The sequence below is a fragment of the Phyllobates terribilis genome, unplaced genomic scaffold, assembly GCF_046119375.1.
Source record: "Phyllobates terribilis strain yellow unplaced genomic scaffold, ASM4611937v1 Scaffold_5__5_contigs__length_657084704, whole genome shotgun sequence".
Lineage (NCBI taxonomy): Eukaryota > Metazoa > Chordata > Amphibia > Anura > Dendrobatidae > Phyllobates > Phyllobates terribilis.
In genome coordinates this window covers 12,438,581-12,463,464 of record NW_027362765.1, presented here as the reverse complement: position 1 = coordinate 12,463,464, position 24,884 = coordinate 12,438,581, and the positions used below count along the sequence as shown (strand labels likewise).

Below are 24,884 nucleotides of genomic sequence, written 5' to 3'. Positions count from 1 at the left end.
TGAAGAAAAATGGGCTGCATGGTCGAGTCGCCAGAAGAAAGCCATTACTGCACAAATGCCACAAAGTATCTTGCCTACAATACGCCAAACAGCACAGAGACAAGCCTCAAAACTTCTGGAACAAGGTAATTTGGAGTGATGAGACCAAAATGTAACTTTTTGGCCACAACCATAAATGTTACATTTGGAGAGAGGTCAACAAGGCCTATGATGAAAGCAACTCCATTCCTACTGTAAAGCACTGAGGTGGATCACTAATGTTTTGGGGATGTGTGAGCTTCAAAGGCATAGGAAACTTGGTAAAAGTTGAAGGAAAGATGAATGCAGCATGTTATCAGCAAATACTGGAGGCAAATTTGCACTCATCAGCCCGTAAGCTGCACATGGGACATACTTGGACGTTCCAACATGACAACAATCCAAAACATAAGGCCAAGTCGACCTGTCATTGGCTACAGCAGAACAAAGTGAAGGTTCTGGAGTGGACATCTCAGTCTCCTGACCTCAATATCATTGAGCCACTCTGGGGAGATCTCAAACGCGTAGTTGAGATGACGCGTAGCCAGATGACAAACTCATTTTGGCTCAACTTCAGCAACTCTGCATTGCATTGCCATGTACTGTACTGTAATGCTATCTATCTAGCTCTCCCCCTTTATTTCCTTTTGGATAAACAGCCATATTAGGCAAGCATTTTGGAGCTTTCACCTACCTGACTAACTAACTAACTAACTACAGGTGGTGAGATAAGCTGCACAATATAATTGTCTTTTCAGTATATTGTTGCACACACACCATCTATTTAGCAAATGCCCTTGTTATCAACTGCAGCCTTTTAAACTCACCTGAGCTAACAGGTATGTGTGCTGGTTACTGTGCTGCACTTAAAATTTCTTTTTTGGCTTGCTACAATGGCTTTTCTGAAGCGTTGTCTCCCTCTGGTGGAACACTGACTTCTTTAATTTCAAGCCTGCAGACTATAAAAAAATAGCCCCCCCCAAAAAAGTTTGGTTAATTGGTCTGTGGCGTTCTTTTAAAGTGTTGCTTATGGTGTTCTCTGTGAGCTTCTCAGTGCTGTTAAGCCAGCCAGGTATCCGGCCTGCAGTAGATGGAATGTGGCAATGGAACGCTGCGCGTGTCACAATAGGCTCTGAGCCTTTATATACCTGCGCACGGCAGCAGCCACCTTCAGTCTGCTGCTGGACAGCCAGCAGCAGCAGGAAAGGTAAGTAATCAGCAACACTCCTGCTAAGGGTAGACAGCTGCTCGTTTCCCCCCCTTAATTGGTTCTCCTCCCTACCACCGGTGTTGAGGCGGGTGGGAACAGCAGAGGGTGAGGGTGCTGTGCTAAAATAGGTGGAGTTATGCAGATTTAAAACGCGTGGATTGCGGCAGCAGCAAGCCGAAAAGTGCAGGCATGTAAGGGATCTAGAGGTTGACAACATGTCTTCGTAACGGGAGTCCAGGCGCCCATCTGCACAAATGGACTTTTCGGAATCCGAGGGTGGCTCCCTGGGCCGAAAACAATTCTGGTTATCGCTTCTCGGCCTTTTGGCTAAGATCAAGTGTAGTATCTTTCGAAAAGGCGGTTTTGGATGTTGGCCGCCCTAGTAGATTGATACATTATGCACACTGGGGTTTAGGCGCTTGTTAGTACGCCAGGTGGCTAATATAGTCATCTGGTGGAAAGCATGGCCCCCCCAGGATCGACGCCATTGGGCCGGGGAAGATCGAAAGCCCGAAGTGTGAAGTGCCCCAGGAGTGGTGACCCTGGGGTGCCTTAACTCACTGGGATTGGGAACCCCACTTGAGTTTATGGCATATTTGCACAAGCACTTAAAATTTTCTTTCTTCGCACACACCCTTATTCCAGGCCTTCTGGCCTTAGGATGGGGAATTTTTTCAATTCCCGGTCGAAGGTCCGGGCAGTATTATACTGTGAAACCTTCACTATTTATTTAATTTTTTTGTCACTGTGTGTCCACTTATTCACGTGTGTTCACGTCCTTACTAGGAGTTTGTCGGGATGCGGTTCCCTAACGGGTTCCTCTCTTGGCAGGTCTAGGGGGGGAGTGTGTGGCCATCAGGTTCCACTCCCCCCTGAACCCCCCTGGCTCTCCTCTTTCGGGAGGAGAGCTATGTTGGCCCCCTCTTCCAGGAGGGGAGCACAGTCTTTGGCTCCCAGTGCCTTGCTCGGGTGAGAACTCGGGCAGGTACTGGGGGTAAGATTGGGTCGCCTCTGGTTTCGGCTGGAGGTGGCTATTTGTCCCTGTTCCTCGCTGTGGCCTTCTGGCTCGGAGGGATGGGGAATGGTTTGGGGGACCCTTCTCCTTTTGGAGAGGGTTTCAAGAAGACCAGCATCCTAGTGCACTTTTTTTGTGGCACTTGTCACTTTTTTAAGCGCACTCGGTTTTGTACACGAATTCGGGCTTTCGAAAAAAAAAAAAAATCTGTTCTTATCAGTTTAATATCTGATACGTCCCCTATCTGGGGACCATATATTAAATGGATTTTTACAACAGGGAGATGTAAAAAGAGCTTGCTCTGTCCACTCCACGCATTGACCTGGTATTGCAGCATTTCCAGGACCGGTGCACTCATTCTTTAATGCAATTTCTAAAATCAGAAAGAATTGAATTCAATGCTTTTTGTTGCTTTTGCTTGTTTTTCGGATTTTTGGATGGACTTTTTGGCTTTGCTTTTCTTCTCCTCATTGGATTTTTCATGTTAAAAGTTGCAGAAGCCAGATGACAAACTCATTTTGGCTCAACTTCAGCAACTCTGCATTGCATTGCCATGTACTGTACTGCAATGCTATCTATCTAGCTCTCCCCCTTTATTTCCTTTTGGATAAACAGCCATATTAGGCAAGCATTTTGGAGCTTTCACCTACCTAACTAACTAACTAACTACAGGTGGTGAGATAAGCTGCACAATATAATTGTCTTTTCAGTATATTGTTGCACACACACCATCTATTTAGCAAATGCCCTTGTTATCAACTGCAGCCTTTTAAACCCACCTGAGCTAACAGGTATGTGTGCTGGTTACTGTGCTGCACTTAAAATTTCTATTTCGACTTGCTACAATGGCTTTTCTGAAGCGTTGTCTCCCTCTGGTGGAACACTGACTTCTTTAATTTCAAGCCTGCAGACTATAAAAAAATAGCCCCCCCCAAAAAAAGTTTGGTTAATTGGTCTGTGGCGTTCTTTTAAAGTGTTGCTTATGGTGTTCTCTGTGAGCTTCTCAGTGCTGTTTAGCCAGCCAGGTATCCGGCCTGCAGTAGATGGAATGTGGCAATGGAACGCTGCGCGTGTCACAATAGGCTCTGAGCCTTTATATACCGGCGCACGGCAGCAGCCACCTTCAATCTGCTGCTGGACAGCCAGCAGCAGCAGGAAAGGTAAGTAATCAGCAACACTCCTGCTAAGGGTAGACAGCTGCTCATTCCCCCCCCCCTTAATTGGTTCTCCTCCCTACCACCGGTGTTGAGGCGGGTGGGAACAGCAGAGGGTGAGGGTGCTGTGCTAAAATAGGTGGAGTTATGCAGATCTAAAACGCGTGGATTGCGGCAGCAGCAAGCCGAAAAGTGCAGGCATGTAAGGGATCTAGAGGTTGACAACATGTCTTCGTAACGGGAGTCCAGGCGCCCATCTGCACAAATGGACTTTTCGGAATCCGAGGGTGGCACCCTGGGCCGAAACCAATTCTGGTTATCGCTTCTCGGCCTTTTGGCTCAGATCTGTAATGGGTCTAGTCATTTGGCTGTCTGTGCGTTAACTCTTGGCCCTGTGGCATCGCCATTTTATGGCTTAAGCCACTTGCTGCTATAAGGAGTTGGCCAGTAGACACGACTAGCGATAATGGGACGCATTCGATACGCTGGGCCCGGTGAGGCTCGAGTGAAGTTTGGAATCCAGATTGATGTGGAAGAAGGCAAAGAAGGAATCTTTACCCTCAGCTTCGTGGTGAAGGAGATTTTGTTTGGACTCCTTGAAGTGAAGAAGGAAGAAATCTTGTGCCTCCAGCAATTCAAAAGCAAGTATAATCTTGTATTTACTTCTATGGCTGTTTGCAACAATTTCTATGATTGTTTGAAAAAGAATCTGGACAATCAATATTTGGATGGGCTGACTTTTGTCATCTTGTATTGCTCCAAAGAGGTACCTCTGACTGTTTTCATGTACAACCCACATGTGGACTTGGCTTTGATTTATGCCTTTCTAAATAGACACTGCTATATTACCAAGGTGGCAGTAAAAGTCATGAATGAGGAGGAACTATGGACCGGTAAATATCGTTTCATGGTCAAGTTCCGGGAAAGTCCTGATGAACCAGGGGGTATACATTATCCTCCATCAAATTTTTCCATTGGGAGTGAGCGGGGTTACCTGTTCTTCCCCAATGCGCCCAGGTTTTGTCGTCATTGTAGGAGGTATGGCCATACTCAGGAAGCATGCGACATCAGACAGATTATTTGCAGGAAGTGCAATGAGGTGGGTCATTCTTCCAATAATTGCAAAAATGAAATAGTCTGTAACCTCTGCGGAGAGAAGGGGCATGCCTTCAGAGACTGTATATTCCATCCTGGTTCATATGCGGGGGCAGCGGGAAGGGGAAGGAGAGGAAATGAATCTCCTGCACCCACAGCTACAACTCCGACTGCTCCAACTCCGACTGCTCCGATATCTACTCTGGCTTTCCTGGATGAGGAGGAGGCTCGGGTTGCTTTTCCAGAACTGGTTCGTGTGAATGTAAGAGGAAATATGGAGCTGGCACCTGAGCCACCGGTGCAGAGGGCCGCGTCTGTGGCTTCAGATGTCAGTGAGTCTGAGACGATAACTGATGATCGTATAGGCATGGAAGTGGCCCCGGTGGAGGATCTGGAGGCTGAAATTCCAGACATGATGGTTACATTGCAAGGGGAAGAGGAGTCTGATCTGACCAGAACACCGCATGTGGCCTGGAGCGATGTCGTTTCTGACCTTGAGGAGGAGGGAGGTCAGGGGGACTTTGACCCCCAGCGGCGGGATTATAGTTCAGATGAAGATGGAGGCGCTTCAGTGAAGAAAAAGAAGAAAACTGAACCATCCTTTTCCCCTTTAAGTGACTGCAGTGTGAGTCCTGCCCGGGTGTACCCTACTGCATCCGATCCCCAAGATGTGTCTTTTTTGGGGGAAGGCACAAACTACGATATCTGCACGTCCAGCGTCCTACCCCCAGAAGGGTTAGGATGATGTACAGGTGGGCATGTTGTCGTGACCTGCCACATCAAATTAATAGATGGGTGCCCAAGTTGCTCTCAGCATCTTGTCGCTAAATGTTCGGCTGATTAAATCTGAGTCGAGAAGAGTGGCAATTTTGGACTACTTGAGCAACTTGGATGCGGACGTATACTGTGTCCAGGAGTGTGGGATCTCCGATCCCTTAAGTGAAAATGCATGGCCTTTAGGTCAAAGTGTGTGGTCTGGTTCTGTATGTAATAAAAATTGTGGGGTAGGTGTTTTGGTGAAGGGTTATAGTGTTAAGATAGAAAGTTACATGGTGGTGGAGGTGGGGAGGTGTGTAATATGTGAGTTAAATTGTAGGGGGTGGAGGGTTAGGGTGGTAAATATGTATGCACCAATAGATAAAGGGGAGAGGCTGGAAATTTTTGAGAAATTATGTTTTTTTTATCTGGCAAAATGCCAATAATTTTTGTTGGAGATTTCAATTGTGTGACGGAGGGGGATAAGATGGATGTTACAGGTAAAAGACTCAAGAGTCTTGTGGCGGATTTTTCCTTACAGGATGCTGCGGAAGTTTTTTTAGGTAATCCACCTCCTGCGACCTATAAGGCCGACAGGGGAGGCATAGAGTCTAGAATAGACCGTATCTTCTTTTCTTCACAAAATGTTATTTGTAGGAATTTCCAGCAGGAAGATGTTCCCTTCTCTGACCATGTGTGTTTGAGGGCACGTCTAGAAGGTAAGATTTCCTTTGTATATGGTGGTGGTGTGTGGAAACTTAATGTGCGTTTGCTGGAAGATAATAGGATCATGTGTGATTTTAGGCGAATGTATGTTAGGTGGAGGGATAAAAAAAGTGATTTCAGGAATGTGCTTGAGTGGTGGGACTGGATGAAGAGTGAGATTGTTTTTTTCTTTAGAAAAAGGGACAGGAGGAAAGCAGCAATGAATAGAGCAAAATTTAATGATTTAAGCTCTAGACTGGAGTGGCTGAGGAAGTTAAGGATGATTGGAGTGGATGTGGATGTTTTGATGTGTCAAGTGAAAGAAGAGATTAAGAAATATATTGAGGGTAAAGGGAAAGAAATTATTTACCATTCTAAGATTGAACATTTGGAGAAAAATGAGAAATGCACAAGGTTTTTTTTCAAAAAAGTTTTTGGGAAGAAAGTGGATATGGATGAGGTGGTGAATGGTGATGGGGTGTGTGTGAGTGGGAAGGATGTGATGCAGGAGGTGGTGTTGTTTTATAAGGAGTTGTATGGGGAAAAATGGGTTGATGATAGGATGTTGACTGATGCTTTGGGGTGTTTAGAAGGTTGTTTGGGTGAGGATGAATGTGAAATATTGGATGATGTAATTGTGTTGGATGAAGTTAAAAAAGTGGTGATGTCTGCGAGTAAGAATAAAACACCTGGGAAGGATGGACTGCCTGTGGAGTTATATGTTAAGGAATGGGACACGATGGGAAATGACTTATTGGAGGTGTGCCAGTATATGTTCACGGAGAATATGTTGAGTGAATCTATGAGAGATGGGGTGGTGGTTTTGGTTCATAAGAAAGGTGATAAAAAGGATTTGGGGAATTGGAGGCCAATCACCCTTTTGAATGCAGACCATAAGGTGTTTAGTAAATTGTTGGCTAGCCGGATGCGGGAAGTGATTGGCGGTGTGGTGGATGAAGATCAAGTGTGTGCAGTGCCTGGGAGAAGTATGACTGAAAATTTGGTGTTGTTGCGTGATGTGATTGGGGATTGTATGAGTCATAAGCAGAAATGTTTGTTGTTTTCGGTTGATTTTGAAAAAGCTTTTGACCGTGTGTCACATAGCTTTATGTTTAAGGTTTTGTCTAAGTTGGGTTATTCCAGGAATTTTGTAAACTGTGTTAGGAGTTTGTATTGTAATGTTTCAAGTGAATTTTTGGTGAATGGGTGGTTGAGTGAGAAAGTGAGAATTAAATCAGGAGTGCGTCAGGGGTGCCCTATGTCCCCTTTTTTGTTTATTAGTGTGATTGAAGTGTTGATGTGTATGGTTAGGAAGGATAAGGTTATGAGAGGTGTGATGATTCCTGGGAGTAATGGAAAGGATGTGAGAATTCTAGGTTACATGGATGATGTAGTGATTGTGAGTGGGAATATGGCTGCGATGAGTAGGGAAAGGTTGATATTAAGTTTGTTTTGTAGTGTCTCAGCTTTTAAGGTCAATTGGACTAAGGCAGAGTTCACACGATGCGTATTTCATGCGTTTCCGCGGCGTTTTTGCAGTTGCGTAAACGCCGCGGAAATGCATGAAAAACGCATGGTAGAAGGGAAGCAATGTTCCCCAATGGAAATCCGCATGTGCTGTGCCCATGATGCGGATTTTTCCGCAGCGTGAACGCTGCGGTCAAAAATCCGCAGCATGTCAATTAATTTTGCGGAAACGCGGCGATTTCGCCGCCATTGACTTGCATTAGAACGCGCCAATTCCGCAAGACAGCATCTATACTTGCGCTATTGGCGCGTTCTAATATGCGGATGGTACCCGAGTGTAGAGGAGAGGAGAGTCTCATCCACACCCAGGTACCATTAAAAAAGCTGTAAAAAAAGAATAAAATAAAAAATAAATGTATTCTTACCTTCTGTCGGCCCGCACAGCGCTCCCGCTTGGTTCCCGGCACTTGCAGTGAGTTGTAGGACCTGCGCTGACGTCAGAGTCATGTGACGGGTCACGTGACGCTGACGTCGGCAGGTCTTTCAATTCAAAGTTGCCGGCAGCCGGGAGAACGGAGTGTAAAGCAGGACAGCGCGGGCCATCGGAGGTAAGTATATACACTCTCTCGGGTCACACTATATAAATCCATGCTGTTTGCATGGATTTATATAGTGTGACCTAGTTGTCAAGCACTTTCCAGGTGATGCTAAAATCGCCTGGAAAGCGCTTGTCAATCTGCATGCGGAAACGCATGTCAATCTGCATGTGGATCCGCATGTATTCTGCAGGAAAAACGCATGCACAATCTGCATGCGTTTTTTCTGCCACGGAGATGCAGAAATGATGCAGAAATTTTCTGCTTCATTTCTGCATCGTGTGCACATACCCTTAGAGTTCCTTTAAATGTTTTGGTGAGAGGAATGTACGGATGGATGGTGTGAGGTGTGAGGATGGTGCAATAAAGGTGCTTGGGATTAAGTTTAATGATGATTTGAAAGGAAATGAGAGTTGGGAAGATTGTGGGGTGAGAGTGGTGCGCAAGTTGAATTTTTGGCGAATGAGAGAATTAACTCTGACTGGGAAAGTTCTGATTATTAAGGCGGTTATTTTGCCTATTTTGTTGTTTGTTGCGAATGTATATCCTGCTGCTTTTAAGAAAATTAGGAAAACTGAGAAATTCATCTTTAATTTTCTTTGGGGAAGTCACATGGAGAAATTGAAACGGGAATATGTCTATAAGTTATGTGTAAATGGTGGTTTGGATTTTCCAAATATTGATTTCTTTTTAGGGATTAGTTACGTGAAAATGGTGGTGGTGGTTCTAGGGAAAAGTAATAAGTGTGCTTATATGATGAAGTATTCGGCTGGATGGATGCTTTATGGCTTAAGGTGGGCCAAAAGGGATGCTAGAGTGCCTGTTGCTTTTAAGTGTCCTGTATGGTATGGTTGTGTTGAGAAATTTGTAAGGAAGTATGATTTGTTGTCCGTTAACATGAGTGATTTTAGGCAAAAGAAGAAAGTCATTAGGATGGTGCGTGAGCGTGAGGTGGTATGTAATATCAATGGGTTGAGAGGGGAGGAAGTAACCGAGATGTGGAGAAAATTAAGTATAGATGGTGTGACTAACAGACAGAGAGATATCGCTTGGATGATATTGCATGACATTTTGCCTGTTAGGGATGTGCAAAAGAAGAGGGATTTAGTTAAATCTGAGGTATGCCCGAGGGATGGATGTGGTTTGAGAGAGCATGTTAGACATATGGTATGGGATTGTGATTTTGCATATGATGTATGGAAGGGTATAGGGGGACTTTGTAAGGAATTGCTGGGTGTAAAGTATCTTAATTGGAAACTTGCTATGTTTGGGATGGGTGCATGTAGTAGAATTAAGGATAGGATTTTATGGTTGTTGGTGGTGTGTGTAATTGTGTGTAATTGAAAGTTTGTGGGATGCGAGGAATTTGTTAGTTTTTAAAAGGAAGAAAATGTCAGTTAATGAATGTTTGAGATTGATTCTGTCACGTATGTATGTAATATACCTCTGGGATCAGGAACGTGGAAGTATTATAGATGCTGAAGGGATCTGGAAGTTTAAAAAGTGGAGGTTTTTGGTAAAGTTTAATTAGTAGTGTATAATGTACCTGATGATAAGGTTTGGTTTTAATTTTGATTATAAACCAAGTGTGATGAAAGGCTAAGTGTCAATGAAAGGCTTTTGTAAGTCGATTTGATTGAGCTTATGCTCCGGCCTATCTGATTTGGTAAAAAAAAAAAAAGAAAAAAAAAACTGTTCAGTTTAATATCTGATATGTCCCCTATCTGGAGATGGAATGTGGCAATGGAACGCTGCGCGTGTCACAATAGGCTCTGAGCCTTTATATACCGGCGCACGGCAGCAGCCACCTTCAGTCTGCTGCTGGACAGCCAGCAGCAGCAGGAAAGGTAAGTAATCAGCAACACTCCTGCTAAGGGTAGACAGCTGCTCGTTCCCCCCCCCCCCCCTTAATTGGTTCTCCTCCCTACCACCGGTGTTGAGGCGGGTGGGAACAGCAGAGGGTGAGGGTGCTGTGCTAAAATAGGTGGAGTTATGCAGATCTAAAACGCGTGGATTGCGGCAGCAGCAAGCCGAAAAGTGCAGGCATGTAAGGGATCTAGAGGTTGACAACATGTCTTCGTAACGGGAGTCCAGGCGCCCATCTGCACAAATGGACTTTTCGGAATCCGAGGGTGGCACCCTGGGCCGAAACCAATTCTGGTTATCGCTTCTCGGCCTTTTGGCTAAGATCAAGTGTAGTATCTTTCGAAAAGGCGGTTTTGGATGTTGGCCGCCCTAGTAGATTGATACATTATGCACACTGGGGTTTAGGCGCTTGTTAGTACGCCAGGTGGCTAATATAGTCATCTGGTGGAAAGCATGGCCCCCCAGGATCGACGCCATTGGGCCGGGGAAGATCGAAAGCCCGAAGTGTGAAGTGCCCCAGGAGTGGTGACCCTGGGGTGTCTTAACTCACTGGGATTGGGAACCCCACTTGAGTTTATGGCACATTTGCACTAGCACTTCAATATTTCTTTCTTCACACACACCCTTATTCCGGGCCTTCTGGCCTTAGGATGGGGAATTTTTCAATTCCCGGTCGAAGGTCCGGGCAGTATTATACTGTGAAACCTTCACTATTTATTTAATTTTTTTGTCACTGTGTGTCCACTTTTTCACGTGTGTCCACGTCCTTACTAGGATTTTGTCGGGATGCGGTTCCCTTACGGGTTCCTCTCTTGGCAGGTCTAGGGGGGGGGAGTGTGTGGCCATCAGGTTCCGCTCCCCCCTGAACCCCCCTGGCTCTCCTCTTTCGGGAGGAGAGCGTTGTTGGCTCCCCTCTTCCGGGAGGGGAGCACAGTCTTTGGCTCCCAGTACCTTGCTCGGGTGAGAACTCGGGCAGGTGCTGGGGGTAAGATTGGGTCGCCTCTGGCTCCGGCTGGAGGTGACTATTTGTCCCTGTTCATCGCTGTGGCCTTCTGGCTCGGAGGGACGGGGAATGGTTTGGGGGACCATTCTCCTTTTGGAGAGGGTTTCAATTAGACCAGCATCCTAGTGCACTTTTTTTGTGGCACTTGTCACTTTTTTAAGCGCACTCGGGTTTTGTACACGAATTCGGGCTTTCGATAAAAAAAAAAAAATCTGTTCTTATCAGTTTAATATCTGATACGTTCCCTATCTGGGGACCATATATTAAATGGATTTTTACAACAGGGAGATGTAAAAAGAGCTTGCTCTGTCCACTCCACGCATTGACCTGGTATTGCAGTATTTCCAGGACCGGTGCACTCATTCTTTAATGCAGTTTCTAAAATCAGAAAGAATTGAATTCAATGCTTTTTGTTGCTTTTGCTTGTTTGTCGGATTTTTGGATGGACTTTTTGGCTTTGCTTTTCTTCTCCTCATTGGATTTTTCATGTTAAAAGTTGCAGAAGCCAGATAACAAACTCATTTTGGCTCAACTTCAGCAACTCTGCATTGCATTGCCATGTACTGTACTGCAATGCTATCTATCTAGCTCTCCCCCTTTATTTCCTTTTGGATAAACAGCCATATTAGGCAAGCATTTTGGAGCTTTCACCTACCTAACTAACTAACTAACTAACTAACTACAGGTGGTGAGATAAGCTGCACAATATAATTGTCTTTTCAGTATATTGTTGCACACACACCATCTATTTAGCAAATGCCCTTGTTATCAACTGCAGCCTTTTAAACTCACCTGAGCTAACAGGTATGTGTGCTGGTTACTGTGCTGCACTTAAAATTTCTTTTTTGGCTTGCTACAATGGCTTTTCTGAAGCGTTGTCTCCCTCTGGTGGAACACTGACTTCTTTAATTTCAAGCCTGCAGACTATAAAAAAAATAGCCCCCCCAAAAAAAGTTTGGTTAATTGGTCTGTGGCGTTCTTTTAAAGTGTTGCTTATGGTGTTCTCTGTGAGCTTCTCAGTGCTGTTTAGCCAGCCAGGTATCCGGCCTGCAGTAGATGGAATGTGGCAATGGAACGCTGCGCATGTCACAATAGGCTCTGAGCCTTTATATACCGGCGCACGGCAGCAGCCACCTTCAGTCTGCTGCTGGACAGCCAGCAGCAGCAGGAAAGGTAAGTAATCAGCAACACTCCTGCTAAGGGTAGACAGCTGCTCGTTCCCCCCCCCCTTAATTGGTTCTCCTCCCTACCACCGGTGTTGAGGCGGGTGGGAACAGCAGAGGGTGAGGGTGCTGTGCTAAAATAGGTGGAGTTATGCAGATCTAAAATGCGTGGATTGCGGCAGCAGCAAGCCAAAAAGTGCAGGCATGTAAGGGATCTAGAGGTTGACAACATGTCTTCGTAACGGGAGTCCAGGCGCCCATCTGCACAAATGGACTTTTCGGAATCCGAGGGTGGCACCCTGGGCCGAAACCAATTCTGGTTATCGCTTCTCGGCCTTTTGGGTAAGATACCACATCTTGCCAGAAGGATTCTAAGCCAGTCGTGCCCTTGGCCTTGAGGCATCGGCGGTGTAAAAGCTGTCTTAAGCCTCATGCTGCTTTAGGGGGCAGACACGCAAAGAAAACAAGAAGGCGATCGACCCAATCTACCTTTTGAAGATGGCATCAGCAGTAGCGGAAACCCGTAGGAAAAGGAAAACAGACGATAGGTCTGATGAGAATGTGGCCAGGGAGACTTCCGAGAAGTGTCCATTAAAACCAAGTCTTCTGCAATACAAGCCAATGGCTCCCGCGGCCCCTCCTGAGGAGCCAAGGCCTTCAGACCCTATAAACCTTTCCTTTTCGGACTCAGAAGTGCAGAGCCCATTAACATCGGTGGGCTTTATGTCTGATTCTGACAGTAGTGTGACCTGAACTATCCTGTCATGACCTCGTCAATTAAAGTAGCCTCGCTCAATGTGAGGAGTATAAGGGGCCCTACGAGAAGGGCTGCTTTGTTTTCCTACCTGTCAACGGTGGACTGTGATGTCTTTTGTTTGCAAGAATGTAACATTGACTTTGATATGAACTATGCAGACCTAAGAAAAGATTGGCCTCAGGGGCCCTCTATCTCGTCCGGAGACAATGAAAATCGTTCCTCTGGCATTGGAGTGCTTTTTAGGTCGCATGACTTTAAAATCAACTCTTTTGTGGACATTTCTTCTGGACGTGCTCTTTTCTTAAATATTAGTTTTAAAGGTGTGGACTTTAGACTTTTGAACATTTATGCTTCTCCTGTGAAGGAAGATAGACATCAGTTGTTTGAGGATGTGCAATATTACCTACCTGGTTCATCGCCTCTGATGTTCTGTGGGGATTTCAATTGTGTCTTGCCTGGTGAAGGGAGAAGCGGGAGTTCTACCGTTCCTAAAAAAGACAAAACAGAGAAACAACTAAAGGATTTGTTAACTGATTTTTTTCTTAGAAACTCCATAGTAATGATCCCGGCTATACTTGGGAGAACTCTTCTTCTAAATCTCGTATTGATTTTATTTTCATGTCCCAATATGTGAATGTCAAATCTGTTGTCTTAATCCCAAACATTTTTTCAGATCATAAGATGCTGCTATCAGAGTTAGAATTACCTGGGCTTGTCAAGGCAAGAGGAGTTTGGAGGCTAAATACAACATTGCTACAAGATCCTAAGGTAAGAACAGATTTTAAAGCATTTTTTAATTATTTAAGAACAAAACAACAAAAATTTTTAACTCTGCTAGAATGGTGGGAATACAGCAAGATGAAGATAAAAAGTTTTTTTTATCAAGGTCAGCATAGCCAATGCAAGAGAAAAGTCCGCTTGGCACAAGAGGCTTATTACTAAATTGCAGACCTGTTATCAACTAAGAGATGTGGGACTTGAAATGGACGATTTAATTGAAGCAACAAAAAAAGAAATTAAAAAGAGTATAGAGTTGAAGGGTAAGGAAATAATTTATAACTCAAAAATTGAAGTGATGGAGAAAAATGAAAAGTGCTCAAGGTTTTTTTTTAAAAAAGTAGTTGCTGCTAAGGAAATGATAACAGAATTAGAGGGTGAAACTACAACTGAAGGTATGCTCAACCAAGCTCACCAGTTTTATCAGCAGCTTTTTAATGAGAAAACTATAGACCAGTCTTTTACTGAAGATGCCCTTAATTCATTAAAAAATAGTCTGAGCCGCGAAGACCAAGAATTGTTATGCACTGAAGTCACCTTGTCGGAAGTAGATGCTGCTATCAAAAGTTTTTCCTATGGGAAAACCCCTGGTTCTGACGGTTTGCCTGTTGAATTTTATCGTGAATTTTGGAATTTTTTAAAACCCGACTTGTTTTTAGTAATCAAGGAAGCTTTTAAGTGTGATATCCTGCCGATATCTTGGAGAAGTGGTCTGGTCTCCCTGATTTTTAAAAAAGGAGCCAAATCCCATCTGGCAAACTGGAGACCAATCACACTGTTGAATCTTGATTACAAGTTGATGTCCAAAATTTTAGTGAACCGTTTTAAAAAAGCTTTATCCAAAGTTATTTATGAAGACCAGGTATGTGGGGTGCCAGGAAGAGGAGTTGCGGAGCACCTCAATACCATCCGCGATGTCATATGGTACCAGCAATCCAGGATACAAGACTTAGCAATTTTATCGTTGGATTTTCAAAAGGCTTTCGATCGTGTCTCTCATTGTTTTTTATGGTTGGTTTTTAAAAAAATGGGCTTCCCTGAAATTTTTATCAAGCAAGTGGCACTTTTATATAAGAACTCTTTTAGTAAAATTTTAATCAATGGATTTTTGTCTAAAGAAGTGTTTTTGCATTCAGGTGTGAAGCAAGGCTGCCCTTTGTCCCCAGTGCTATTTATATGTGCAATAGAGCCTCTTTTATCCATGTTACGAGAGGATAAAGTGATTAAAGGTGTCCCTATCCCTGGAGGACATGGAAGAGATGTGAAGGTAATGGGCTACATGGACGATATTACTATTTTTTGTTCATCACCTGCTGCTCTCAGGAGAGCCATAAGAACTACCAATTTTTTTTTGTGAAGCCTCAGGTTTTAAGTTAAACATTGAGAAATGTGATTGTTTTGTCCGTGGTAATTGGGCGGATGTGTCCATCCCTGATCTCCCGATGCAGTCAGAGAAGATTAAAATTCTGGGCGTGATTTTTGATCGACAGAATGATGGAATGAAGAGCTGGGATGGAGTAAGGGAGAAAATACAGAAGAAGATTGACTTTTGGAAATTAAGAAAATTAACAATCGAAGGTAAAGTTTTAATTATTAAGGCCCTTCTGCTTCCTGTCATGCTATATCTCAGTTATGTTTATCCCCCAAGTGACCTTACAGCGAGAAGATTACAGAGAATGTTGTTTGAATTTGTGTGGAACTCTAAGTTCGAAAAGGTGAAGAGAGAAACAATGTACAAGATGCACCACCTTGGTGGTAAGGATGTTCCCAACGTCAAACTGTTTTTATACTCCAAGTTTTTTAGCCTCTGTTTTAAATATATGTTTGCTTCAAGCCCTTGGGCACATTTTTTAAGATATGCAGCTGGCCACATTTTTAGAAGGCGAAAGTGGATATCCATTTCTTTAACAAGCCCAGTGTTGTTATCACCTCCACAACAATATGCCATCCTGGAGAAAGTTATCAGATTATATGGCCTAGATTCTTTAGAGATGGAGACATTGAAGAATGCAAGGAAGCTGCTGCAGCAATTAAAAAAGAAAGAAACCTTGACGCCCATAAGCCATTATTCATATAGCAGAGTCGCTAAAATATGGAATTTAACAAATGCACCTTACCTGATGAATCAACATAAAGACTTAGCTTGGATGATTGTGCAGGAATGTTTACCGACTCGTGATTTCCAGTATAAAAGAAGACTTAGCACTATACAAACCTGCCCGAGGCATCAGTGCAATAATGATGAGACTACTATGCACCTTATTTGGAATTGCGATTTTGCACAACAAGTGTGGAAAGACTGTGGTGAGCTTTTAAAATTTTTATCTGGTCTTAATTTTTTAAGTCATTAAGTGGTTTTATACGGGATTTTACCAAACATGACGAAAGAAAAAGAGAGAGTTTTATGGTGCACTTTGAGCTGTGTTAAAAGTGCTCTATGGAAGACCAGAAACATATTGTTGTTTAAAAAAAAATATATAGAAGTCAAAGACTGTATAAGACTGGCATTAAGTGAACTTTATATGTACTACCTAATGGATATGAAGAAGCATGGAAAGAAAAGAGCCCTGAGTACATGGAACTATCACCTATGGAAGATGTTATTTTAAAGCTCTGAAGAAAAGATAAAGACTACGATATTTTAAATATAAACGCAAAAATCTGTTCTTATCAGTTTAATATCTGATACGTCCCCTATCTGGGGACCATATATTAAATGGATTTTTAGAACAGGGAGATGGTAAAAGAGCTTGCTCTGTCCACTCCACGCATTGACCTGGTATTGCAGTATTTCCAGGACCGGTGCACTCATTCTTTAATGCAGTTTCTAAAATCAGAAAGAATTGAATTCAATGCTTTTTGTTGCTTTTGCTTGTTTGTCGGATTTTTTGGATGGACTTTTTGGCTTTGCTTTTCTTCTCCTCATTGGATTTTTCATGTTAAAAGTTGCAGAAGCCAGATGACAAACTCATTTTGGCTCAACTTCAGCAACTCTGCATTGCATTGCCATGTACTGTACTGCAATGCTATCTATCTAGCTCTCCCCCTTTATTTCCTTTTGGATAAACAGCCATATTAGGCAAGCATTTTGGAGCTTTCACCTACCTAACTAACTAACTAACTAACTAGAGGTGGTGAGATAAGCTGCACAATATAATTGTCTTTTCAGTATATTGTTGCACACACACCATCTATTTAGCAAATGCCCTTGTTATCAACTGCAGCCTTTTAAACTCACCTGAGCTAACAGGTATGTGTGCTGGTTACTGTGCTGTACTTAAAATTTCTTTTTTGGCTTGCTACAATGGCTTTTCTGAAGCGTTGTCTCCCTCTGGTGGAACACTGACTTCTTTAATTTCAAGCCTGCAGACTATAAAAAAATAGCCCCCCCAAAAAAAGTTTGGTTAATTGGTCTGTGGTGTTCTTTTAAAGTGTTGCTTATGGTGTTCTCTGTGAGCTTCTCAGTGCTGTTTAGCCAGCCAGGTATCCGGCCTGCAGTAGATGGAATGTGGCAATGGAACGCTGCGCGTGTCACAATAGGCTCTGAGCCTTTATATACCTGCGCACGGCAGCAGCCACCTTCAGTCTGCTGCTGGACAGCCAGCAGCAGCAGGAAAGGTAAGTAATCAGCAACACTCCTGCTAAGGGTAGACAGCTGCTCGTTTCCCCCCCCCCCTTAATTGGTTCTCCTCCCTACCACCGGTGTTGAGGCGGGTGGGAACAGCAGAGGGTGAGGGTGCTGTGCTAAAATAGGTGGAGTCATGCAGATCTAAAACGCGTGGATTGCGGCAGCAGCAAGCCGAAAAGTGCAGGCTTGTAAGGGATCTAGAGGTTGACAACATGTCTTCGTAACGGGAGTCCAGGCGCCCATCTGCACAAATGGACTTTTCGGAATCCGAGGGTGGCACCCTGTGCCGAAACCAATTCTGGTTATCGCTTCTCGGCCTTTTGGCTAAGATCATGTGTAGTATCTGTTCTCATCAGTTTAATATCTGATACATCCCCTATCTGGGGACCATATATTAAATGGATTTTTACAACAGGGAGATGGTAAAAGAGCTTGCTCTGTCCACTCAACGCATTGACCTGGTATTGCAGTATTTCCAGGAACGGTGCACTCATTCTTTAATGCAGTTTCTAAAATCAGAAAGAATTGAATTCAATGCTTTTTGTTGCTTTTGCTTGTTTGTCGGATTTTTGGATGGACTTTTGGGCTTTGCTTTTCTTCTCATTGGATTTTTCATGTTAAAAGTTGCAGAAGCCAGATGACAAACTCATTTTGGCTCAACTTCAGCAACTCTGCATTGCATTGCCATGTACTGTACTGCAATGCTATCTATCTAGCTCTCCCCCTTTATTTCCTTTTGGATAAACAGACATATTAGGCAAGCATTTTGGAGCTTTCACCTACCTAACTAACTAACTAACTAACTACAGGTGGTGAGATAAGCTACACAATATAATTGTCTTTTCAGTATATTGTTGCACACACACCATCTATTTAGCAAATGCCCTTGTTATCAACTGCAGCCTTTTAAACTCACCTGAGCTAACAGGTATGTGTGCTGGTTACTGTGCTGCACTTAAAATTTCTTTTTTGGCTTGCTACAATGGCTTTTCTGAAGCGTTGTCTCCCTCTGGTGGAACACTGACTTCTTTAATTTCAAGCCTGCAGACTATAAAAAAATAGCCCCCCCCAAAAAAGTTTGGTTAATTGGTCTGTGGCGTTCTTTTAAAGTGTTGCTTATGGTGTTCTCTGTGAGCTTCTCAGTGCTGTTTAGCCAGCCAGGTATCCGGCCTGCAGTAGATGGAATGTGGCAATGGAACGCTGCGCGTGTCACAATATGCTCTGAGCCTTTATATACCTGCGCACGGCAGCAGCCACCTTCAGTCTGCTGCTGGACAGCCAGCAGCAGCAGGAAAGGTAAGTAATCAGCAACACTCCTGCTAAGGGTAGACAGCTGCTCGCCCCCCCCCCCCCTTAATTGGTTCTCCTCCCTACCACCGGTGTTAAGGCGGGTGGGAACAGCAGGGGGTGAGGGTGCTGTGCTAAAATAGGTGGAGTTATGCAGATCTAAAACGCGTGGATTGCGGCAGCAGCAAGCCGAAAAGTGCAGGCATGTAAGGGATCTAGAGGTTGACAACATGTCTTCGTAACGGAAGTTCAGGCGCCCATCTGCACAAATGGACTTTTCGGAATCCGAGGGTGGCACCCTGGGCCGAAACCAATTCTGGTTATCGCTTCTCGGCCTTTTGGCTAAGATCAAGTGTAGTATCTTTCGAAAAGGCGGTTTTGGATGTTGGCCGCCCTAGTAGATTGATACATTATGCACACTGGGGTTTAGGCGCTTGTTAGTACGCCAGGTGGCTAATATAGTCATCTGGTGGAAAGCATGGCCCCCCAGGATCGACGCCATTGGGCCGGGGAAGATCGAAAGCCCGAAGTGTGAAGTGCCCCAGGAGTGGTGACCCTGGGGTGCCTTAACTCACTGGGATTGGGAACCCCACTTGAGTTTATGGCACATTTGCACAAGCACTTCAATATTTCTTTCTTCGCACACACCCTTATTCCGGGCCTTCTGGCCTTAGGATGGGGAATTTTTTCAATTCCCGGTCGAAGGTCCGGGCAGTATTATACTGTGAAACCTTCACTATTTATTTAATTTCTTTGTCACTGTGTGTCCACTTATTCACGTGTGTCACGTCCTACTAGGATTTTGTCGGAATGCGGTTCCCTTACGGGTTCCTCTCTTGGCAGGTCTAGGGGGGGAGTGTGTGGCCATTAGCTTCCGCTCCCGCCTGAACCCCCCTGGCTCTCCTCTTTCGGGAGGAGAGCGTTGTTGGCTCCCCTCTTCCGGGAGGGGAGCACAGTCTTTGGCTCCCAGTGCCTTGCTCGGGTGAGAGCTCGGGCAGGTGCTGGGGGTAAGATTGGGTCGCCTCTGGCTTCGGCTGGAGGTGGCTATTTGTCCCTGTTCCTCGCTGTGGCCTTCTGGCTCGGAGGGACGGGGAATGGTTTGGGGGACCCTTCTCCTTTTGGAGAGGGTTTCAAGAAGACCAGCATCCTAGTGCACTTTTTTTGTGGCACTTGTCACTTTTTTAAGCGCACTCAGGTTTTGTACACGAATTCGGGCTTTCGATAAAAAAAAATAAAAAAAAATCTGTTCTTATCAGTTTAATATCTGATACATCCCCTATCTGGGGACCATATATTAAATGGATTTTTACAACAGGGAGATGTAAAAAGAGCTTGCTCTGTCCACTCCACGCATTGACCTGGTATTGCAGTATTTCCAGGACCGGTGCACTCATTCTTTAATGCAGTTTCTAAAATCAGAAATTGAATTCAACGCTTTTTGTTGCTTTTGCTTGTTTGTCGGATTTTTGGATCGACTTTTTGGCTTTGCTTTTCTTCTCCTCATTGGATTTTTCATGTTAAAAATTGCAGAAGCCAGATGACAAACTCATTTTGGCTCAACTTCAGCAACTCTGCATTGCATTGCCATGTACTGTACTGCAATGCTATCTATCTAGCTCTCCCCCTTTATTTCCTTTTGGATAAAAGCCATATTAGGCAAGCATTTTGGAGCTTTCACCTACCTAACTAACTTGCTAACTACAGGTGGTGAGATAAGCTGCACAATATAATTGTCTTTTCAGTATATTGTTGCACACACACCATCTATTTAGCAAATGCCCTTGTTATCAACTGCAGCCTTTTAAACTCACCTGAGCTAACAGGTATGTGTGCTGGTTACTGTGCTGCACTTAAAATTTCTTTTTTGGCTTGCTACAATGGCTTTCCTGAAGCGTTGTCTCCCTCTGGTGGAACACTGACTTCTTTAATTTCAAGCCTGCAGACTATAAAAAAATAGCCCCCCCAAAAAAAGTTTGGTTAATTGGTCTGTGGCGTTCTTTTAAAGTGTTGCTTATGGTGTTCTCTGTGAGCTTCTCAGTGCTGTTTAGCCAGCCAGGTATCCGGCCTGCAGTAGATGGAATGTGGCAATGGAACGCTGCGCGTGTCACAATAGGCTCTGAGCCTTTATATACCTGCGCACGGCAGCAGCCACCTTCAGTCTGCTGCTGGACAGCCAGCAGCAGCAGGAAAAGTAAGTAATCAGCAACACTCCTGCTAAGGGTAGACAGCTGCTCTCCCCCCCCCCCCCCCTTAATTGGTTCTCCTCCCTACCACCGGTGTTGAGGCGGGTGGGAACAACAGAGGGTGAGGGTGCTGTGCTAAAATAGGTGGAGTTATGCAGATCTAAAACGCGTGGATTGTGGCAGCAGCAAGCCGAAAAGTGCAGGCATGTAAGGGATCTAGAGGTTGACAACATGTCTTCGTAACGGGAGTCCAGGCGCCCATCTGCACAAATGGACTTTTCGGAATCCGAGGGTGGCACCCTGGGCCGAAACCAATTCTGGTTATCGCTTCTCGGCCTTTTGGCTAAGATCAAGTGTAGTATCTTTCGAAAAGGCGGTTTTGGATGTTGGCCGCCCTAGTAGATTGATACATTATGCACACTGGGGTTTAGGCGCTTGTTAGTACGCCAGGTGGCTAATATAGTCATCTGGCGGAAAGCATGGCCCCCCAGGACCGACGCCATTGGGCCGGGGAAGATCGAAAGCCCGAAGTGTGAAGTGCCCCAGGAGTGGTGACCCTGGGGTGCCTTAACTCACTGGGATTGGGAACCCCACTTGAGTTTATGGCACATTTGCACTAGCACTTCAATATTTCTTTCTTCACACACACCCTTATTCCGGGCCTTCTGGCCTTAGGATGGGGAATTTTTCAATTCCCGGTCGAAGGTCCGGGCAGTATTATACTGTGAAACCTTCACTATTTATTTAATTTTTTTGTCACTGTGTGTCCACTTTTTCACGTGTGTCCACGTCCTTACTAGGATTTTGTCGGGATGCGGTTCCCTTACGGGTTCCTCTCTTGGCAGGTCTAGGGGGGGAGTGTGTGGCCATCAGGTTCCACTCCCCCTGAACCCCTCTGGCTCTCCTCTTTCGGGAGGAGAGCATTGTTGGCTCCCCTCTTCCGGGAGGGGAGCACAGTCTTTGGCTCCCAGTGCCTTGCTCGGGTGAGAACTCGGGCAGGTGCTGGGGGTAAGATTGGGTCGCCTCTGGCTCCGGCTGGAGGTAGCTATTTGTCCCTGTTCCTCGCTGTGGCCTTCTGGCTCGGAGGGACGGGGAATGGTTTGGGGGACCCTTCTCCTTTTGGAGAGGGTTTCAAGAAGACCAGCATCCTAGTGCACTTTTTTTGTGGCACTTGTCACTTTTTAAAGCGCACTCGGGTTTTGTACACGAATTCGGGCTTTCGATAAAAAAAAAAAAAAAAAATCTGTTCTTATCAGTTTAATATCTGATACGTCCCCTATCTGGGGACCATATATTAAATGGATTTTTACAACAGGGAGATGTAAAAAGAGCTTGCTCTGTCCACTCCACGCATTGACCTGGTATTGCAGTATTTCCAGGACCGGTGCACTCATTCTTTAATGCAGTTTCTAAAATCAGAAAGAATTGAATTCAATGCTTTTTGTTGCTTTTGCTTGTTTGTCGGATTTTTGGATGGACTTTTTGGCTTTGCTTTTCTTCTCCTCATTGGATTTTTCATGTTAAAAGTTGCAGAAGCCAGATGACAAACTCATTTTGGCTCAACTTCAGCAACTCTGCATTGCATTGCCATGTACTGTACTGCAATGCTATCTATCTAGCTCTCCCCCTTTATTTCCTTTTGGATAAACAGCCATATTAGGCAAGCATTTTGGAGCTTTCACCTACCTAACTAACTAACTAACTAACTACAGGTGGTGAGATAAGCTGCACAATATAATTGTCTTTTCAGTATATTGTTGCACACACACCATCTATTTAGCAAATGCCCTTGTTATCAACTGCAGCCTTTTAAACTCACCTGAGCTAACAGGTATGTGTGCTGGTTACTGTGCTGCACTTAAAATTTATTTTTTGGCTTGCTACAATGGCTTTTCTGAAGCGTTGTCTCCCTCTGGTGGAACACTGGCTTCTTTCATTTCAAGCCTGCAGACTATAAAAAAATAGCCCCCCCCCAAAAAAAAGTTTGGTTAATTGGTCTGTGGCGTTCTTTTAAAGTGTTGCTTATGATGTTCTCTGTGAGCTTCTCAGTGCTGTTTAGCCAGCCAGGTATCCGGCCTGCAGTAGATGGAATGTGGCAATGGAACGCTGCGCGTGTCACAATAGGCTCTGAGCCTTTATATACCTGCGCACGGCAGCAGCCACCTTCAGTCTGCCGCTGGACAGCCAGCAGCAGCAGGAAAGGTAAGTAATCAGCAACACTCCTGCTAAGGGTAGACAGCTGCTCGTTCCACCCCCCCCCCCTTAATTGGTTCTCCTCCCTTCCACCGGTGTTGAGGCGGGTGGGAACAGCAGGGGGTGAGGGTGCTGTGCTAAAATAGGTGGAGTTATGCAGATCTAAAACGCGTGGATTGCAGCAGCAGCAAGCCGAAAAGTGCAGGCATGTAAGGGATCTAGAGGTTGACAATATGTCTTCTTAATGGGAGTCCAGGTGCCCATCTCAACAAATGGACTTTTCAGGATCCGAGGGTGGCACCGTAGGCCGAAACCAATTCTGGTTATCGCTTCGCGGCCTTTTGTCTAAGATCAAGTGCAGTGATCTAGCGTTTGCTGCCTTGTTCTTGGCTAGTAGGTGCTCAGGGTACCCGGCTCCTTGGCCTGGGGGGGATCGCTTTGTCTAACGGCAGGGCTTCACCCCCCTGCTGCTATTGGGGAGTCGGATTAGTCCCTGGGCAACGAGAGGCGATCACCGTGTCACCACACATAGCTGTGGGGGGCAGTTCTTATGGATATGAAGATGGAGTTGCCGAGGAAAAGGAACTATTTACGGTTCTATGCGAAGTTGGAGGACTTTTTGCTGGAAGAACGATGGATTTTGCACATATTGCAGTTGTATGCCTTCACTGAAGAGGACATTCTCTGTATGCAGGAGATAAAGATGAAAAAGGTATTTGACGTAACATTGAAGAATGAAGAGAAGTATTTTCGTTTTCTGAAATACTGGGATGACATGGACTCTGATAATGTCGGAGTTAATGCACTGTTTGTTGGAAGGCCGAAGAAGGTGGTGATTGCTATGGATGACCCCTTTGTGGAAATGAGTGAAGTGTTGGAGTTTTTGAGGATGCAGAGTTTTTTGGCGAAGTTCCAGAAGGACTATGTAAATAAAGTTGGAGTATGGAATGGTAAAAGGAGGTTTCTGGTTTGGGAAAACGGACAAAATGAACTAAGTTTTGGAAAGATAGTGATTAACGGGAAAGATGGTTTTTGTTGTGAAGAAAATTTGAAAAAGAATTTTGATGTAAAGGTTAAAGAAGATAAAGAATGTAAAGAGGAGCAGAAAGAGGTGCAAGTAGTTAAAGAGAAAGAAGAATTTGTGAAAAAGAAGCAAGATTTGGTGAAAGAAAAGAGACGTAAGTCGGAGGACAAGAAAGAAGAGAAAGTAATATGTGATAGCGCTGAAGGTGAAAAGATTTTGTTGGAAGGTTTTTTGGATAGTGACTGGGATTTGTGGGACAGGTCTTGGAGTAAGAAAAGAAGTGGAAGGAAAAAGTTTTGAGTTAATTGTTAATGTCTTGTAGGAAGTTTTTTTGCTGATGTAAGGTTGTTTTATGTTTGTTAAATTTATTAAGCATTATTATTAAATTTTTCTTATAAAAAAATAGTTGAATTCGGATGATGAAGGCATAGGCGACATTTTTGTTGTCCATGCATATGGAATTTAATTTATGTTGCGTCTTCTGACGCATTCAATTTAAAAAAAAATCTGTTCTTATCAGTTTAATATCTGATACGTCCCCTATCTGGGGACCATATATTAAATGGATTTTTAGAACAGGGAGATGGTAAAAGAGCTTGCTCTGTCCACTCCACGCATTGACCTGGTATTGCAGTATTTCCAGGACCGGTGCACTCATTCTTTAATGCAGTTTCTAAAATCAGAAAGAATTGAATTCAATGCTTTTTGTTGCTTTTGCTTGTTTGTCGGATTTTTGGATCGACTTTTTGGCTTTGCTTTTCTTCTCCTCATTGGATTTTTCATGTTAAAAGTTGCAGAAGCCAGATGACAAACTCATTTTGGTTCAACTTCAGCAACTCGACATTGCATAGCCATGTACTGTAATGCAATGCTATCTATCTTGCTCTCCCTCTTTACTTCCTTTTGGATAAACAGCCATATTAGGCAAGCATTTTGGAGCTTTCACCTAACTAACTACAGGTGGTGAGATAAGCTGCACAATATAAT

General features: G+C 44.3%; 6 non-coding genes and 5 pseudogenes across 6 annotated transcripts; all 11 read left to right on the top strand.

Moving 5' to 3' along the window:
- Positions 1-1,535: 1,535 nt before the first annotated feature.
- Positions 1,536-1,627, top strand: LOC141151213 (U2 spliceosomal RNA; annotated as a pseudogene).
- Positions 1,628-2,405: 778 nt separating this feature from the next.
- On the top strand, positions 2,406-2,602 carry LOC141150800 (U2 spliceosomal RNA). Its single transcript, XR_012246911.1, has one exon. It is a non-coding gene; the product is annotated as a U2 spliceosomal RNA (small nuclear RNA).
- A 7,577-nt stretch (positions 2,603-10,179) lies between these two features.
- Positions 10,180-10,271, top strand: LOC141151212 (U2 spliceosomal RNA; annotated as a pseudogene).
- Positions 10,272-11,064: 793 nt separating this feature from the next.
- On the top strand, positions 11,065-11,249 carry LOC141150767 (U2 spliceosomal RNA). Its single transcript, XR_012246886.1, has one exon. It is a non-coding gene; the product is annotated as a U2 spliceosomal RNA (small nuclear RNA).
- A 4,969-nt stretch (positions 11,250-16,218) lies between these two features.
- LOC141150499 (U2 spliceosomal RNA) lies at positions 16,219-16,395 on the top strand (annotated as a pseudogene).
- Positions 16,396-17,514: 1,119 nt separating this feature from the next.
- On the top strand, positions 17,515-17,705 carry LOC141150163 (U2 spliceosomal RNA). Its single transcript, XR_012246431.1, has one exon. It is a non-coding gene; the product is annotated as a U2 spliceosomal RNA (small nuclear RNA).
- A 1,114-nt stretch (positions 17,706-18,819) lies between these two features.
- LOC141151211 (U2 spliceosomal RNA) lies at positions 18,820-18,911 on the top strand (annotated as a pseudogene).
- Positions 18,912-19,706: 795 nt separating this feature from the next.
- On the top strand, positions 19,707-19,892 carry LOC141150820 (U2 spliceosomal RNA). The gene has a single exon (XR_012246924.1). It is a non-coding gene; the product is annotated as a U2 spliceosomal RNA (small nuclear RNA).
- A 1,111-nt stretch (positions 19,893-21,003) lies between these two features.
- Positions 21,004-21,095, top strand: LOC141151210 (U2 spliceosomal RNA; annotated as a pseudogene).
- A 795-nt stretch (positions 21,096-21,890) lies between these two features.
- LOC141150782 (U2 spliceosomal RNA) lies at positions 21,891-22,075 on the top strand. Its single transcript, XR_012246898.1, has one exon. It is a non-coding gene; the product is annotated as a U2 spliceosomal RNA (small nuclear RNA).
- Positions 22,076-24,362: 2,287 nt separating this feature from the next.
- On the top strand, positions 24,363-24,556 carry LOC141150319 (U2 spliceosomal RNA). The gene has a single exon (XR_012246569.1). It is a non-coding gene; the product is annotated as a U2 spliceosomal RNA (small nuclear RNA).
- The last annotated feature ends 328 nt before the right edge of the window (positions 24,557-24,884 follow it).